The 18,776-nt window shown below is 43.2% G+C and overlaps 1 protein-coding gene across 2 annotated transcripts in view; it reads left to right on the forward strand.

The window, feature by feature from the left end:
* The first annotated feature begins 9,419 nt into the window (after positions 1 to 9,419).
* Positions 9,420 to 18,776, forward strand: part of ZBTB21 (zinc finger and BTB domain containing 21) — a 32,513-nt gene continuing 23,156 nt past the window's right edge. For both annotated transcript variants that reach the window (XM_006870831.1, XM_006870832.1), the window contains exon 1: positions 9,420 to 9,525. The gene's annotated coding sequence lies outside the window, so the exon portion shown is untranslated. The remainder of the gene's footprint in view (positions 9,526 to 18,776) is intronic.

The following is an 18,776-nucleotide window of genomic DNA, read 5'->3' on the forward strand; positions in this document are numbered from 1 at the left end:
GGCATCTGTCTCCTTCCCGGTCTCACAGCACCTTTCCTTTTTACAGAATCAAAGCCTCTTTTCTAATTTACAATCTCTGACAGGGATGGAGTACTCAGCGAGCAAAGTAAGCATGAGTTTTACTTGTACTTCCTGATAGGGTAAAATTCATGTGAAATTGCACACTACAGATTTGTAAATGAGCATAAGTAAATCATTGCTTATCTTGCTTTTCAGGTAATCCACCCCTGAACACTTCAGTGCACGGATTGCAAAGAGAGAACAAAGTAAGAAAAGGGAAACATGTTTTATAGGCATACCCAAACATTTTCACCCTTACTTGCATGTTCCAATCATCTTTTTATTGTTTCACATTTAGTTGAAGTTTCAAGTCAAAATTCCTGGAACTATTTTCCAATGTTATTTGAAAAGTCTAGACATATTAAAGTCAACAATATGCAAAGTGAATTAAATATGCAGACGGTAAAACCTCAGATGATATCATTGTGGTTCTTAGTTGCTGGTCATCACCATTTAACAATTTTCAAACAGTTGGAGTATTTAAAATAATCTGCCTACCTCAGAAAGAAATAAAACATAAAAGGAGCAGGGGATCTATTTTTAGATGTAGTAATTTCACAGATATCAGAAGACGAGACAGTGTATCAAATCAATTGAGTCACATTGAAAGGGGAAAAGCTGCTCTCTAATGGAGAAAACAGATTAAATCATTTGACCCAGTTTTTAGGAGCATTTTGCAAGCAAGCTTAGAGCATAAATTCTACAAGGTTTTATCGAGTCTTGTTCTAAAATCAATGTTTTAATACAAATGCAGGGAAAATTATTTATTAAGATGATTAAATATGTCAAATTTGTAACATAAAATATGTCCAACATGAAAATAAATCTAGGAAATGATTAAATATAATCAGAAATTTAAAAGTCAAATTTAAATGCATACTCATATTTCTGGACCAGGGTCATAAGAATGACTTACTAAAAGGAGTAAAACTCTAAAGGCCCCAAGAGGGGGGAAAATCAAAGCAATCATCCCTGATCTTTTAAAAATTACTTTCTTGTTAGTTGCTGCTTAGTGTCATCAAGTCAGTTCCTACTCATAAAAGCCCTATGTACAACAGAACGAAGCACTACTTGGTTCTATGCAGTCCTCACAATTGTTATATTTGACCCTATTGTTGCAGGCACTACGTCAATCCATCATGTGGGAGGTCATCCTCTTCTCGCTGACCCTCTACAAAAATAACTTTATGATCAGATCAATCCAGTCTGCTTGATGTCCAAACTGAACAAACATGCTAAGCAACTCTGAAATGTTGGAATAAAAAAAAAAAAAAATGTCCCCTTTATAGACACAGTATAAACCATTGTTTGAAAACGGACTTTGCAAATTAATGCCTTTGGTAACATATTTCTCATCCCACATTCTGATGTCCCAGTCTATAAATCCAGTAAGGCAATTGTGAGTTCTCTTATGCCTGCCCATGAATCAGCCTGACACCCTCAGTCAGGATGAGTTGGATAGCCTTTATTTGTGGTTATTATGGTGTGGCACTGCAGGATAATGCACTGGACAGCAAGGTTGGTTTGAACCTCAAGGTTGGCAGTTCAAACCTACCAGCGGCTCCTCAGAAACCCTAAACAGGGTTGCTATGAGTTGGAACTAACTCTGCAGCACTTAACAACAACAATAATAAGGGGAAGGAGTTACTGATTGCTTCTGGAAGTCAACTTCATCATCCCCAACCCAGGGAACCCAGGTACAACCATTTCCAGCCTGAGACCTTACCAGTGTGTGGGTATCTACCTCTCCTCAGCTGTGCACCACAACCCTGGCAAGCCTGTGTCCAGTAGATTTTACCACTTATATTGACAGTTCATGTCTATTTGCATGAATAGAATGCCAATTCCTTGAGGGCAGGGACTAGCTATTGTTCATTTGCATAGTCCCAATACCTGGGTCATGACAGGCACATTCATATACAAGGATGCTGAGGGCATGGAGGGAGAAAATGAGGAAAGCCAAAGACATGGACCCATCCGGTAGCCCTCCGCACATCTTACAGAAAAAAAATAGCTCACCAACTACTACACGGATCAAATACAAGCCTTAGAGAGTGAATCCTTGTGCTCGCTGCTTCCTTTCAGCTAATTCTTATCTACACACACTCTACTTCTCTCTTCCTAAATTATCAGACCAAAGCACTGTGCTCTGGATTTGTGCCTTTACACTGGAGGAACACAAAAAAAGATAGAGGGCTTACCAGATAACAAAGTTAACAAGTTCTAACAGGCACATCTGGAATATTTTCAGAGCAGCTCTATTTCTATTTCTTCAAAAGACAATGGACCTTGCTGTTAAACTTGGTCCTAACCTGACTCTCCCACTGCCTACCTCTGTGAACATCATTTTGCTTGTGTGTAAAGCAGGTGTATGTGCATTCAATCACAGTTGAGGACACATAATAGACACACGTTGAACAGTAGCTGTCATTTTTCACCTCAGTTCGTGGTCTCAAGGATGTGGAATCTGTTTCTCTTTACCAGTGGACTCCCATAGAGTAGATTTTGAAGGAATGGTAGTCTTCACCTTATTTCACGGTGGTGGTTTGTGCCGTGGAGTCGGTTCTGACTCATAACAACCCTGTACAGGGTTTCTGAGGCTGTAAATCTTTACAGGAGCAGAAAGCCTCATTTTTTCTCCCTTGAGGATGGCAGCCTGACTCGTAACCACTACACTACCAGAGCTCCTTGTAGTAGTAACTTATAAAATAACACATAAGAAATTTCATCTAAATCTGTTATACACAAAGTTTATAATCAACCAGCCACAACTAGTGCTGTTCTTATCTACACACAGAGACCTCTCCCAACTTTGCTTAAGGCAAAAGCATTGCTGGAAACCTTTGTGGAGATGTTGGTGCTATCAGATTGCCATTGGTGTTATTTGTTGGCTGAATTGCTCAAATTACCATCAGTGGCATTGGTTTTGCTAAACAGAAAGAACTTGATGTGTTTTTAGTCTTTAAGTCCATGATGGAAGCAAAGACCAAGGTGGTGGTAGCGGGAAGAAAAAGGTTGGAAAAATTTGGACCTCCAGATGCATGTTCAAAATGAATAAGAGGAGCTCTGGTAGCGTAGTGGTTACGAGTCGGGCTGCCAACCTCAAGGTCAGCAGTTCGAAACTACCAGTGGTTCCACAGGAGAAAGATGAGGCATTCTGTTCCCGTAAAGATTTACAGCCTCGGAAACCTTGTGCAGGGTCGCTATGAGTCAGAACCAACTCCACCATACTTAACCACAACAACAAGATCCAACTATTGCTCTCACTCCTAAGCAGCAAAAACGAAAGAAAGAAATGAAGTGTCATAGAGGGAACTAACTGCAATTTACTGGGCTAATAGCCTGCATGTGCCAGAGCCTCATCTACCCTGAGATCAGATGACCTAGAGGGTGTCCAGTTACCACCACTGACCATTCTGATCAGGGTCACAATAGATGGGCCCTGACAGACCAGGAAGAAATATGGAACAGAACTCAAATTCTTAAAAAGTCCAGATTTATTGGATCAATTGGAACTATTATTGATATGTGCTATGGAATCGCTCTCACCATAATGACTCTAGGGTTTCTGAGGATCTGCTGGTGAGTTTGAAACACCAACCTTGTGGTTAAACTGACCTTGAGGTCTAGTGCTTATCCTCCTGTGCCACACCACGACTCCACATTGATACTATGTTGTTGTTGTTAAAGTGCCATTGAGTCAGTTCTGACCCATAGCGACACTGAATAGGGTTTCCAAGGAGTGACTGGAAAGCTTTAACTGTCGACCTTTCGGTTCAAGTGACTTTGCCGTCGAACGCATTAACCCACAGAGCCACACCAGGACTCCTACATTGATTATACTATAGGACTTCCTAGTACTGTGTGGTGCTGTGGGTTAATGCGCCAGACTGCAAAACCATTTAAACTGCAGGGTCGGTGGTTCAAGCTCACCAGCTGCTCCTCCGAAACCCTGTACAGGGTTGCTATTGGTTGGAATCGACTCGACGGCACTTAACAACAACAACAACAATAACTGTTGATTTGAACTACTCTTTAAACCTTGAACTGAAACAATCCTCTGTGGTCACAACTATCCTTTTAGTGAAATAACAATTTGGTACACAAAATAAAAATATTCTTCATGAGTTTGATGCTCCATTAAAAAATCATCTATGTGAGATCAAAGGTCAACAATTACCCTAAAGCAAACATGAGAAGATAGGGGTAGGGTTAACTGTTGTTATGTACCGTGGAGTCGGTTCCGACTCATAGTGACCCTGTACAGGGTTTCCGAGGCTGTAAATCTTTACGGAAGTGGAAAGCCTCACATTTCTCCCGCGGAACAGCTGGTAGTTTCGAACTGCTGACCCTGAGGCTCGCAGCCCGATTCGTAACCACTACACTACAGAGTACTGGAAATGGAGCAAACAGAATGTAGCTCAAGAGGATGCTGATACACTTTGAGAGACGTAACTAATCTTCCTGAGGAAACCTGAAAAAAATAGGCCAGATAACTAGACAGGGAGACAAAGTTAAGGGAGACCGCTTTAGGTTCATAGTATAGTAAACAGGAAGGAGTCCCTGGGTGGTGCAAATGATTAACACAGTGGACTGATAAGATATGTTGAAGGTTTCAAGTCCACCCAGAGGCACCTGGGAAGAAAGACCTGGCAATCTATTTCTGAAAGTTAAGTCTTGAAAGTCTTAGGCAGCACTAGTTCTACTCTGACACACAGGAGGTTGCCATGAGTCAGAGACAACAGCAACTGGTACTGGTAATAGTAAACAGAATTTGAAAAACTGGCTTCTAGCTCTGGCTCTTACAACACAGCTCAATAGTGGTTTTCTCACCTATAAAATAGAGATACCAGTATGACCTCACCAGGGTCCTTTAGAACCCCACTCATGGCAACCACCCTGTGTGTCAGAGTAGAGCTATGCTCTATAGGATTTTCACTGTTTGATTTCTTCAGAACTAATCACCAGGACTTTCTTCCAAGGCACCTCTACACCACCACCCACCTACTGCCATTGAGTTGATTCGGACTCCCCCTATCACCTCTAAATGGTCTCAAGTTTTCTGTTCAAAGCGGAGCACATTAATCATTTGTACCACCCAGGGACTCCAGTCTGGTCATAAGGGATTCTAACACTCAAGGACCTTTGAAAGACTTCGAGCGAGCGCTGGTAGTATAGTGGTTATGAGTTAGGCTGCTAACCTCAAGTCAAGCAGTTTGAAACTACCAGCCATTCTATGGGAGAAAGATGAGGCTTTCTGCTCCCATAAAGATTTACAGCCTCAGAAACCATATGTAGGGTCACTATGAGTTGGAACCAACTCCACAGCACATAACCACCATCACCACCAAAGCTACTGTAGAATAAGCACTGGACTGCTAACTGCAAAGTTGGTTATCCACGAGCTGCCCCTTGGAAACCCTAAACAGGACCACTATGAGTCAGACCCAAATCAACGATATTTAACAGTGACAACAACCACTCAGTTCAAAATATAAACACTCTTAGAAGTTTTTAAATAGTTGTAGGAGAAAACTTTGAGTTGTGAGTTCTTTATTCAAAATTTAGGATTCTCATAAAGTTAGTAAAATGAAAACAATTGATTTGAGAGTAAGTCCAAAGTATTGCTACAAAGTCATAGAAGTCTTTCTTAAACAAATATATCAAAATATGAAGCTAGTTTTTCTTGACATATTCTCCGTGTACGTTTGTATACTTCTAAAGGGTGTTTTTCTATGTGGCATTGCGGGTTAATGTGCTGGACTGTCTGTTTGAACCACAAGGTCAGTGGTTCAAGCTCACCAGCCACTCCTTGGAAACCCTGTCCAGGGTCGCCGTGTGTCTGAACCAACTCAACGGCACTTATCAACAATCCTTAAGAATTTTGCACTCTGATTTACACAATTTTGACATCCTTGAAGAACTCAAATTTGTGTTTCTTTTCAATGTTCTTTGTGTTTTCGACACAAAGCCAAGTCTGTGGGAGAAGATTAGGGCTGTAAAATGGATGGGGTATGTCTTCCCAATGAAATTCTCTCAGGACAGCTCTAGCTACTCTCAAAGAATGAGTGGGTGCATTGCCATGATGCAAAATAATTCCTTGCAGCAACGTTCCTGACTTTTTTTTCACCAATGCAGTTTTCTGTTTTTCTAAAACAGATTCCTAATAAACTCCATGATAGTCCTGTGTCCTTTGAGAAAACCTATCCAGATTAACCCTTTGGTATCCAAAAAGAGTTGTCATAATCTTCTAAACTGATCTCTCATCCTTCTCTGCCTTGAATTCTTCTTTGAGATCTTCCTGACCTTCTTTAAAATGCTTAACCCATCTAAAACCTGTTATTTTATGTGGGCCCGCATTCCCATGGACTTGTTGCAAAATTTCAATGATTTGGGAATATGTCCGCTTGAGTTTTGTTAAAAATTTGGTATTAGCCCTGACCTCAAAATCATTCTTTTTTCGTGGTACAAAAAGTATTATTATTTATTTATTTCTTTTTTTTAAAGGCACCCTAGGTGTGGTGCTGTGGGCTGATGCGCTGGACTGCAAGGTCAGTTTGAACCACAGTGTTGGTGGTTCAAGCTCACCAGTCACTCGTTGGAAACCCTATACTGGGTTGCTATTCGTCGGAACCAACTCAATGGCACTTAACAACAACAAGGTAACTAAGACAAGTATATTACGGAGAGAACTTGTTTGCAGTCATCTAAGGAGCTCTGGTAGCGTAGTGGTTACGAATTTGTCAGCAGTTCGAAACTACCAGCCGTTCCGCGGGAGAAAGATGAGGTTTTCTGCTCCCGTAAAGATTTACAACCTCGGAAACCCTGTACAGGGTCGCTATGAGTCGGAACCGACTCCACAGCACATAACAACAGAGCCGTCGAGTCGGTTCTGACCCATAGCTACCCTGGACAGGGTTTCCGAGGCTGTAAATCTTTACGGGAGCAGAAAGCCTCATCTTTCTCCTGCAGAGCGGCTGGTAGTCTCGAACTGCCGACCTTAAGATTCGCAGCTCGATTCGTAACCACTACGTTACCAGAGCTAGTAGAGACAGGTTAAGACACATTTTTAAAAAGAATAAATCTATGCATAGATTTGGAATTGGAACTTTAGCAGCAATACCTTTTGACTTACTCTCCTAAAGCTATGCATTTTGGAACAAGTTTTGCATTGCCATCAGCCAAATGTATCATTTCCTCCACATACTTCAACATACCATTATTTTACCTAGATTCAGGTGCAAAAAGTTGTTTCAAAAGTTTAATGTATTTGAAAATTAACAGCCATATGGCAAGTATTGCATTATGTAAATCTGCTATACAAGACCTTTTTTAAGTGTTCAAGAGCAAAGATGTCAGTTTGAGGACTAAAGTGCACCTGACCCAAGCCATGTATTTTCAATAGCCTCACATGTGTGTGACAGTTGGACAGTGAATAAGGAAGGTCATAGAAGAATTGATGCTTTTGACTTATGGTGTTGGAGAAGAACATGGTACCATATTCTGCCAGAAGAAGAAACAATTCTGTGTTGGAAGAAGTACAACCAGAATGAACCTTAGAAGCCAAGATGGTGAGGTTTCATCTCTCATACTTAGCCCATACTATCAGCAGGGACCAGTTCCTGGAGAAGGACGTCATCCTTGGTCAAGTGGAGGGCCAGCAAAAAAGAGGGAGACCTCCCCAACAAGGTGGATTGGCACAGTGGCAACAACAATGGGCTTGAGTAGCAACAATTGTGAGAATGGTGCAGGATCAGGCAGTGTTTCCTTCTGTTGTATATAGGGTCACTATGTGTGGGAACAACAAATGGAGTATTAAAGTTGATTTAAAATCCCGACTGTTTTCAGATGTAAAATCATGTTCCCTAAGTGGTACAAATGGTTTTTGCTGTACTACTAACCTAAGCCTTGGAAGCCACACAGTGGTATCAAGAAAGACCTGGTGATCTGTTTTCATTACAATTGTCGTGGCTGTTGGTTACCATGCCAACTAATGGTGATCCCATGGGTCATGAAGTACAGCTACTCCATAGGGTTTCCTTTAACAGTGTAGCACAGGGTCACCCTGAGGTGAAATGGACAGGTTTGGTTTTTGATTTGGCTTATTTACCGCACAGAACTCTTTCTTTACTGTGGGATATTTCTGTTCACTTTTTTGTTTTAACAGAAAGGGAAGTGAAATTTCTAATTAAAGGATGATATATAATATTCATCCTTTAATTAGAAATTTGAGGGAGACCTGGTGTGGCTTTTTGGGCTAATGAGTCAGACTGCAAAGTGGTTTGAACTGCAAGGTCAGTGGTTCAAGCTAACCAGCTGCTCCTTGGAAACCCTGTACAGGGTCGCTATGGGTCGGAATCGACTCGACGGCACTTAACAACAACATATAATATTCAAACAACCAAACTAACAAAAAGTTTAATGGTATCAAATGAAAACTGGTATTATGGAAAATAAGTTAACTGATCATTTAATTCAAATCCTTTTTCAAAACGGTGTTTGTCTGTGAAAATATAGTTTACAAGTAGATGGCACATGGAGTTGATCATCAGAGCTGTAACATCCAAACTTGTTCCAGCCAAATGAATCAGGACGCCGTTTCCTCCAGCTCACTAGCAAGCAGCCTTTGGCGGTCTGTTCATTTGAGGAGGAAATGGAGACTCTGGAGCCCAGTTCTCAGCAAACTCCGGGTTCTTTGTCCTTCCCACGCAGCAAGACTTGCTTCCTTAGGTCTTGGAAGTCCCTGCGCTGAAGAGACTCCAGAAGAAAAGTCGGAGAAGCGTGGACATGGCCACGACCCGGTGACTCTCCATCGTCAGAAGTTATGTTAAGGTTTGGGGTCTCCCACGACCAGCTCTTGTTGCTCAGGACCCTCTGCCTGGCTTTCCAGGATGCATCAGCCTTCCAGGGCCGCGGCGACACCTGTCCCCCAGAGGGTCTCGCAGCCTCAGAGACAATATGAACTCTGGGCTGACAGCGACCACCATCCAGCCACCGCCATGCGGCAGAGTCAACATGTGGACACGCGCGTCTGGCTCCTCTCGGCGGCGCGGTCCTTCCTCACTGGGGTGTGCGCCCGGCGGAAGGGTCGAGCCCTCTCCGCAGCCCACCCGTAGGTTAGTTAGGGCTCCGCAGGGGCCGGGGACCGCCCGCCTCGCCCCAAAGCAGAAGGCTGACACAGCTGCTGCAGCAACTGCCCCGGCGCTCAACGCTTGCGGGCCCGCCCTAGCCTAGACCCCCAGCGTCTTGCACCTCCCTCACGGCTCAGGCCCCCGCCCCGCGGCGCTGGGCGGCCAATCGCAGCGCTGCGCACGTGACGAGCGCTGCCTGCGATGACCTCATCCCTGGTGTGGGATGACGTCAAATTCAAGATGGATGGAATCACAGCGGCAGCGGCGGCTGCGGCGCGCGCGAGCCGAGTGTGAGCGGAAGGGGGCCCTGCGTCTGCCTCGGGGCTGGAGATCGGTGAGTAACTGTCATGTCCCCCGCTCTGGGATAACTGCGGGGCCGCGTAGTAGGCTAGAGCCTCCCCGCAAAACGCGGCCTTTCCTGACGTAACTCTGAGGTGATTTCTCTCTTTTTTCTCTCCACTAGCGGGCTGCGGTCTCTGGGCGCTTCTGCGCTTGCGCCAGGACTTAGCTTTCACCGAGCATGCCCTGAGCTCCCACGTAGCCGATTGTGCTTTCATGCTGCGCATGCTCTATGCCCGTACTTGGCCTCACCCACGGTACTGCGCACGCTCTGTTCCATTAGTGGGCTCAGCGCCTCTCTTTCTGCCGGTTGTGGTTGAAACGCTGTCCCGTGAAGGGCGCGTGCTCGCGGTTCGGGGCCTCTGAAGAGGTCGCCTAGTGTCAACCAGGGCCATGAGGTTTGCACGAGGGAGCGTGGGCGGGTCGGGGGCGGCCGTTGTAGAGACCTGTTCCACCGTCCTCTATCCCCTTCGCCTCCCCGGTACCGGTCTCCGGCCCGTCAGTGTCCAAAGTTGACTTTCCTTTCCCCAGCGCTGCTGGTCCGCCTCTCTCGCCAAACCCTTTAGCTGGGCATCTTGGTGTCGACGCACATTCAGTTGCACCCAGAGCCTCGGGAAGAGCTTGTTTCTGTGATGCTCATCACTTAGCACAGAACACATCCTCTTCATGGGCCTAAAGCTTTCGTGTTGGGCTGCGAATAGATTCCCCACCGGAGAAAGCCCCCATCGGGAATCAGGCTGGAGGCCTTGGGCGGGGTGTGGGGCAAGACCCAGTGTTACTGAGAATCTTGCTGAAAAAATGTGTCCGTCAGTGGGTTTCCTGATTTCCCAGACTGCAACAAGGTCAATAGTCCTTCTATAGAAGGTCATACGTTTACATTTGATGACTGTAGGATAAGTACTGAATTGCTATTTTGCAAGGTTGTTAGTTCAAAACTACCAGCTGCTCCTCGGAAACCCTATGTAGGTGTTCTATGTATGAGTTGGAACCTACTCCACAGCACTTAACAGCAACCAAATGGAGCCCTGGTGTGGCACTGTTGGATAAGCGCTGTACCCCCAGGCCGGCAAGGCCAGTGGTTCAAACTCAACAGCCGTTCCTCGGAAACTCTATTACAGGGTCGCTATGGGTTGGAACTGACTCCACAGCACTTAACATGTACATTGGGAGGTGGGAGTAGTTTTGGAGGCAAATACATCAAAGAGATTGCTGGAATGTGGGAAAGGAGGGATAAAAGTTCTTCAGACCCTCAGTCATCAATAAGGCGCCTACATCATGTACATACCTTCCTTAAGAAGCCAAGAAAATGGCTTAATCCATTTAGATTTCTCAGTGAAAACTATTTTTAGAAAGTTTCCGTCTAGCGCTTAAAGCAGTAAATCATTCATCTCATGACTAATAGGTATTAAGTGTACATCTAAATGTTGATATTAAAAAAAGACAGTAGAAATGTGGGGTATTTGTTTCCTTAGAAGTAGCTTTTTTTTAATTCACTCTTTTTAACACTGTTCATTGAATATATGAGTATGCTTCATTCTGTGGATATAAAAGTAGAAAAAACCTCTAACTCCTGCTTTCAAGGAGCTTCCAATACTGCCACTTAGGGAATATTACCAAAGGAAGCTGACCAGGAAAAATAATAAATAACTATAGAGTGTTTATGTTACTGAGAGAGGTCTCTGGAGGAGAAGGAGCTTCTCGAAGGGACAAGTTTCTTTGGCCCCAGAGCTCATAAAGATGGAGAGAACTGAATCTAAAACCGAATCCTAACTGCTGAAGAGTTAAGATCCTGTCTAGCTCCTGGTGTGATTTGACATAAAGACAAGGGGCGTGTGGTTGCATACAACTCAGTAAACAGTGTGTGAGGGCATGCAGACACGGTGGTAAGGAGTGAGGATGTGGGTTCTAAGTAGCACACTGCACATGTGCATTTTTAAGTACTAGAGATACATGCTGCACATGTGCATTTTTAAGTACTAGAGATACATGCTGATGGAACTCTCAGATACTGGAATCTGCCGGGTGAAAGTCTTAAGAGATACAAATTTAGGAGTCATCTTGGAGTAGTGCGTTGAGCCAAAAGATTTGGTGTGAAAAGGGAAGAAGATTGCCAGGTGTTGTACTCTGTGACAGATCCCGGGGAAATAAAAGTGAACAAGCCAGGGTTTGAGTCTCAAGTTTGTTGTTTGTCTCCTTGTGTAACAGACATCTGCCAGGCCTTGTGCCAAACACTAAGGATACATATTAGGGTGAGTCAAAAAATATCGCCACAAAATCTTAGACCCTAAATTATTAATATAAAAATATGAAGCTCTTATTTTACAACATACCCTCCATCTCTGTGTATAGATATATTCAGGTAGTTTTCCAGTGTGGTGCTGTAGGATAAGGACTGTACTGCTAAACCTCTAGATTGGTGGTTCAAACCTACCAGTCACTCCTTGGAAACCCTATACAGGGTCCCCATGAGTTGAAACCAACTTGACAGCACTTAAACCTAACAACCCTTCACAAAAGAATTTAGTACTTGATGTACTCCACACCAAAATGGTCATTTTGGTATCCTTAAAGGACTCAATTTGTTACTTCTAAATGTTCTTAGTTTTTTAGGAACAAAATGAAATCTGAAGAGGCAAGGTCAGGACTGTAGAGTGGATAGGGTAAGGTTTCCCAGTGAAATTCTCATAAGATAGATCTTACTACACTTAAAGAATGAGCACGTACCTTGTGATGGGGAAGAATTGATGCCTTTGAGTTGTGGTGTTGGAGGAGAATACTAAAAGTGCCATGGACTGCCAAAAGAACCAATAGATCTGTTTTGGAAGAAGTGCAGCCAGAGTGCTCCTTGGAGGCCAGGATGGCTAAGCTTCATCTCTCATACTTGGACATATTGTCAGGAGGGAACAGCCACTGGGTAAGGTGGAGGGTCAGAGAAAAAGAGGAAGACCCCCAACGAGATGGATCGACCAAGTGGCATCATTGATAGCGTCAAGTGTGGCAGCGGTAGTAAGGTTGGCCCAGAATCAGACATTGTTTCGTTCTGCTATGCATGGGGTCGCTATGAGTCAGTTCCAACTCGATGGCACCTGACAACAACAACATAGATGAGAAAACAAGGGTTTCTGCTTACAAGAAGCTTCATGAGGGAGATGTGAATTCAGATTAATCAAATTAGTTGTGCTGTTAATATAGAGAAAGTGTTAAAATTATATGTCTGGAGTTGCTGTCAGGCAAATTAATAAAACTTTTGTTAAAAAAAAAAAAAGCTGACTTTTGAGCTGCATCTTTCAGTAGAAGATGGCAAAAAAAAAAGGGGGTAAGAAAGGCATATTAAGTGGTGGAAATTGGGTGCACAGGTTTGTAGGGTAAATGGCAGGGAGTTTCCAGTAAGAGTAAGAAGATGAATTGCGCCTAGAATGTGTAGCGTGTATGCCAGTCTGTGCAGTTTGGGTTTCATCTCAGAAGTAGAAAAATCAGTACAGTGTTTTAAAGCAGAGCAGTGATGTGATGAACTTTGCTTTAGAAAACAAAAGGCATGTTTTCTGCTCCTTCATTCCTAATTGGAGTGTCAGCATAGGAAATCAATAAATATTGTTGTGCAGATACCATGTTATGCATTGTGAAGAGTGCAAAGATGTAATAAATAGATTCTCAGTCACTAAAGAACCTGCAGGTTTATTGGAGAGACCTTGTAAACAATATAAGGCATGGAATACACTCTACATAAATAGTGCAGGCTCTTTGTAATCCAGGAGTTGAAAGAAGGGGCTTGCTCATTATAAACTAGTAGTTTATAGTAGTCAAGGAAGGCTTCCTGGAGGAGCTGTGAAAGATGATTTAAGTTCACATGAGTGGCATCTGGGATGGGGTTTGAGGAGATTTAGGACATGATTAGGAAATAGAATAAACAGAAGCAGGTTGTGTCTCAGAGACAAACCTAAGTGGAAAGTTATGTGGGTATAACAATGAAGGGGGAATTTAAAAAGTAAACTACTGTAGTTTACAACCAAATTTTAGAGGGCCCCTGGTGTCCTCATTTTTCACATTTTAGACTTTCGCCTAATGGACAGCCAGTGATTTTTTGCTGCTTTTAAACATGGCTCAAGGGTTCCTTATTTTTAGTTAAAGTATCAGATCAAGGCATTTTCTGGTCACCCTCTCAAAACCTCAGTTATTCCACCCAGCCACAGCACCCTAATTATTTTCATTTTAGCATTTAGCACAATCTGAAATTATTGTTGTTTCCTTGTTTATCATCTGCCTTGCCTTACTAGGTAGTGTAGACAACCTGTTTGTGCACCCCTGTATTTCATGTACATATCACCATGCTTGGTAATCAGAGGAGCTTAGTAAGAATGACTTAATAGTAATATGAGCCCTGGTGTGGTGCTGTGGAATAAAGCACCCGTCTGCAAGGTCGATTTGAACCACAGGGTCGATGATTCAAACTCACCAGCCGCTCCTTGGAAACTCTATATAGAGTCACTATGAGTTGGAACCAACTCGATGACACTTAACAACAGCAATAATGTAACCTGCATGCTGGATGAATGATTTTGGAAGCGAAATCTAGCAGCCATATAAGTATGGATTTGGATGCCATGACAGGAAGAATGTATACCACTTGGGAAAATATTAGAGCTGTTGGATAGCCAGGGTGGTCAGCTTGAACAGAAATGGTAATTTACTAAGTTACTCTAATTGTAGTTAATGTGCTGTCGATTCTGACTCATAGCGACTCCTAGTAGGGTTTCCTAGGAGTGGCTGGTGAGCTTTGAACTGCCAGCCTTGAGATTCAAACGGACCTTAGGGTCCAGTGTATTATCCTGCCGCACCACACCAGGACTCCAAGTTGCTCTTAGGTTTGAGGAAAAGCTAAAGAATTGAGACAGGATAAAAACCAGGGCAACTCCAGGAGCCGGTAGTGGGTGCCGGCAGACTTCATTTTCAGACCATTGCTAAGATAAATCAGCTCCTCTCTTTTATTGTCTTCTCATTCTTCTCAGGCCTTACATTCCATAGAAAAGGTGTTTGATTGGCTTGACTCTAGTTGTGTGCCTGCACTGAGCTAGGAAAAAGCAGACTGTATGTACTGTGTGGGACAAAGGTTCTTCCGAAGCACAATCATGAGGTTCTTACAAGGAGGAAGAGGAATGACTGCTGGGTGGCCAAAACCAAACAACAATGTTCTGTGGCCACTCTGCTAATTTAGGAGTAAATTAAGAACCTAGACTGTGTTATAGTAGAGTGACTTCCTGGATGTGGCACAAGAACAACACCCTTCAACCAAATCAAGTCCTTTCCAGAGAGAACAACAACAACAACAAAAATGATGAAAAAGAAACGTTGTAATCTGGAAGGATTGGATGAACTATAGCTTTCTCAGTCTTCTTACCATCTAGTAATAAAAACAAACGGAGTTAGGGCTAAATCTAGAGAGGGGGCTTGTGGGTAAAATGTATGCATGTGTGTTTACAGTCCAAAGTCAGTTGAATGTAAATGCTTTGGATTTTTTTTTTAACTAGGCAGTTGCCTTGTAATACATGCATTCCTCCTTTTGTCAAACATCATGGTTAAGACTATATAAGTAATGCCCAACATTCCAAAGGATCATGTGGTCAAGAGTTCAATTTTAGTTTAATGTTTTGGATATATTTCCCTATAGAACTGGTAGTAAAAGTTTTGTGGGTTAGTCTTAGAACTGTTGTAAATTTTTATGTAGCTTAGCCAGATTCCAGCCTGTGTTTTAGTCTCCAAATTTGAAAGTTGTTGTTTTGCTAAGTGCCATTGAGTTGATTCCAACCCAAAGTGACCTAAGGTTTCCCAGGAGCTGCTGGTGAGCCTGAACTGCTGACCGTGCAGTTCCAACCGACCTTGCAGTCTAGTGCATTAACCCACAGCGCCACATCAGGACTCCAAATTTGAAATTACATGAAGTTATTTAGGTCCCTTCCCATCTGCCTTTTTCGGTCTCTGTTCTTCGTCTGTTGTACTTCTTAGTGGTTGTAGTAAAGTCAGCTCTGACTCATGATGGCCTTATGTGTAGCAGAGCAAAACATAGCCCAGTCCTACACCACCTTTGTGATCATTCCTGTTTGAGCCCATTTGTGTGTCTGTTGTGCCTATCCATCTCATTTCCCTCATATTCACTGATCCTCTACTTTACCAACAACCATGATATTTTCTAGCAGTTGGTCTTTCCTGATGACGTCTCCAAAGTAAGCAGCACAAAGTCTTACCATCCTTGCTACTATTAAGGAACATTTTGGTGGTATTTATTCAAAGACTAATTTCTTCGTTCTGGCAGTCCACAGGATACTGAATATTCTTCACCAACACTTGAATTCTTTTTCATTGTTCAGCTTTCACATTCATATTGTTTTTGTAAGGTGCCATGGGTTCAATTCTGACTCTTATCAGCCGTATGTACAACAGAAAGAAATGTCACCTGGTCCTGCACCATCCTCACAATGGGAGCTCTGCCTGAGCCCACTGTTAACAGCCACTTGTCACTTCATCTCGTTGAAGGTCTTCCTCTTTTTTGTTGAACCTCTACTTTACCAAGTATGATATCCTCCAGGGACTGCTTCCTCCTGATAACATGCTCAAAGTCTCACCATTCTCACTGCTAAAGAACATTCTAGCCATACTTCTTCTAACACAGATGTGCTCATTCTTCTGGCTGCTTTCACCAACACCATAATTCAAAAGCATCAATTTTCTCATCTTCCTTATTCATTCTCAGTTCACGTGCAGATGTTGTTGTTGTTGTTAGGTGCTATGAGTTGCTTCTGACTCACAGGGACTTTATTCACAACAGAATGAAACACAACCCAGTCCTGCGCCAACCTCACAGTCATTGTTGTGCTTGCATATGAAGTAATTGACAATACCTTAGTTTTTATCAAGTGCATCTTAGTTCCCAAAATGACATCCTTTGCTTTTCAACACTTTAAAAGTTTGTGTGTGTGTGTGTGTGTGTGTGTGTGTGTGTGTGATGTGATTTGAGTACAGGTTTACAGACAAAATCATCAGCTTTGCTTTCAACAATTAATATGCTTTGTTTCATCCATGCTTCCTCCCTGTGGTTACCCATGTACAAATATCCTCTTTCAAACTTTTATATATCTGTGGGATGTAAATATATATACATATGCTGTTAAGTGCTTTCGAGTCAGTTCCAACCCATAGTGACCCTGTGTGGGGTTTCCAAGGAGCAGCTAGTGAGCTTGAACTGCCAACCTTGCAATTCAAACCGACTTTGCAGTCCAGCGCATTAACCCACAGTGATTAACCAGGATTCCATATATACACATCATATATACATTTGTCCTGGTGTGGCGTTGTGGGTTAATGCACTGGACTGCAAAGTCAGTTTGAACCACAAGGTCAGCAGTTCAAGCTAACTGGTCACTCCTCGAAAACCCGATACAGGGTCGTTATGAGTCGAAACAAACTAGATGGTCCTTAACAGCAACACCATATGCATATGTGTGTATATACAAGGAGCTCTGGTAGCGCAGTGGTTACAAATCACGCTACTAACCTCAGGGTCAGCAGTTCGAAACTACCAGCTGTTCTGTGGGAGAAAGAAGAGGTTTCTGCTCCCGTAAAGATTTACAGCCTTGGAAACCCTGTACAGGGTCACTGTGAGTCGGAACCGACTCCACGGCACATAACAACATATCCCACTCTTCCTCCCTTACCCATTCAGCCATGTAACTACTCAAAAAACACTGTTGTTCCAAGGCTGTATATATACATATACCACTAGTTACCTCTATCCCTTTAGCCCTTGCATACCTCCTTGTGTCTTTATCTTCATCTTTCTTCTGCCAGCCTCCCTCTTTTTGTGTATTGCCCTCTCTGTCACCCTAATTAACATGTTTCTGCCCTCTTGCCAGTGAATTACTCTCCCTTCCCTCCTACTCCTGGTAACCATCAAAAAATGTTTCTTTTAGTATGAAAACCTTTTCTTGAGTTTTTATCATAGTAGTCTTCATACGGTATTTGTCCTTTTGTGATTAACTTATTTCACTCAGCATAATGTCCTCCAGGTTGATTAACGTTATGGGGTGTTTCACAGATTCATCGTTATTCTTCAGCATTGTGTGTTTGTATCAGTTTGTTTATCCACTCTTCCATTGATGGACATTTAGATTGTCTTCATATTTTTGCTATTGTAAATAGAGCTGCAATGAACATCAATGTGCGTCTGTCTACCTGTGTCCTGGCTCTTATTTCCTATAGATATATATTAAGTAGAGGGATTGCTGGGTCATACCGTACTTTTATTGCTAACTTTCTGAGGAAGTCCCAAACTGTTTTTCACAGTGATTGAACCATTTTATTGCATAGTGGTTACAAGTCGGGCCACTAACTTCAAGGTAAGCAGTTTGAAACTACCAGTGGTTCTGCAGGAGAAAGATGAGTTTCTGCTCCTGTAAGATTTACAGCCTCGGAAACCCTATACAGGTCACTATGAGTTGGAACCAACTCAACAGCACTTGACAACAACACCAGCAATGTAGGAGAGTCCCGATCTCTCCATACCCTCGCCAGCATTTGTTGTTATCTGGTTTGTTTGTTTGTTTAACTTTGCTGTTAATGCTAGTATAAGATAATTGATGTTTTGATTTTTTTCTCACTAATGGAGGGCGGCGGCTAAACGATGTGCGACAACTGCGCAGACCTGGTGGAGGTGTTAAATGAAACCCAGACCACGGAGCTGCGGGTCTGGAGACCAGGTCGATGGGGAGACGCTGCCTAGTGGTGGGAAGAGACTGCAGGGGCCGGCCAGGTTGTCCTACTTACCCCAACGCGAGAGTGCCTTCCTAGCCTAACCCTTGGATCCTGGCTTTGAGGCGGGGTCGACCCACAAGCCCAGCCCAAAGTGTCTCACTACAACCCAGTCGCCCCTGCTGCACTTCTGCCTCTTGATTGACATCCAAGGACAGAAATCCCGCCTTTGAGCTAGACTTAAGGGCCTTAGCACAAGGAGATTCCTATTTAACAGCAACCACGCAACCGCCACTCGTCTGTCTGTCGTGCTGTGGTGATTTGAATTGCTGTGATTCTGAGGGCTATGCCACCGGAATTTTAAATAACCAGCAGGGTCACCCATAGTGGACAGGTTTCAGATGAGCTTCCAAACAAAGACAGACTAGGAAGAAAGAGTGACAAACTACTTCCGAATCGCTAGTCACTGAAAACTATATGAATAGCAGAGAAACATTGTCAGATACA

This window comes from Chrysochloris asiatica, unplaced genomic scaffold (assembly GCF_000296735.1).
Source record: "Chrysochloris asiatica unplaced genomic scaffold, ChrAsi1.0 scaffold00154, whole genome shotgun sequence".
In the NCBI taxonomy this organism is placed as follows: Eukaryota; Metazoa; Chordata; class Mammalia; order Afrosoricida; family Chrysochloridae; genus Chrysochloris; species Chrysochloris asiatica.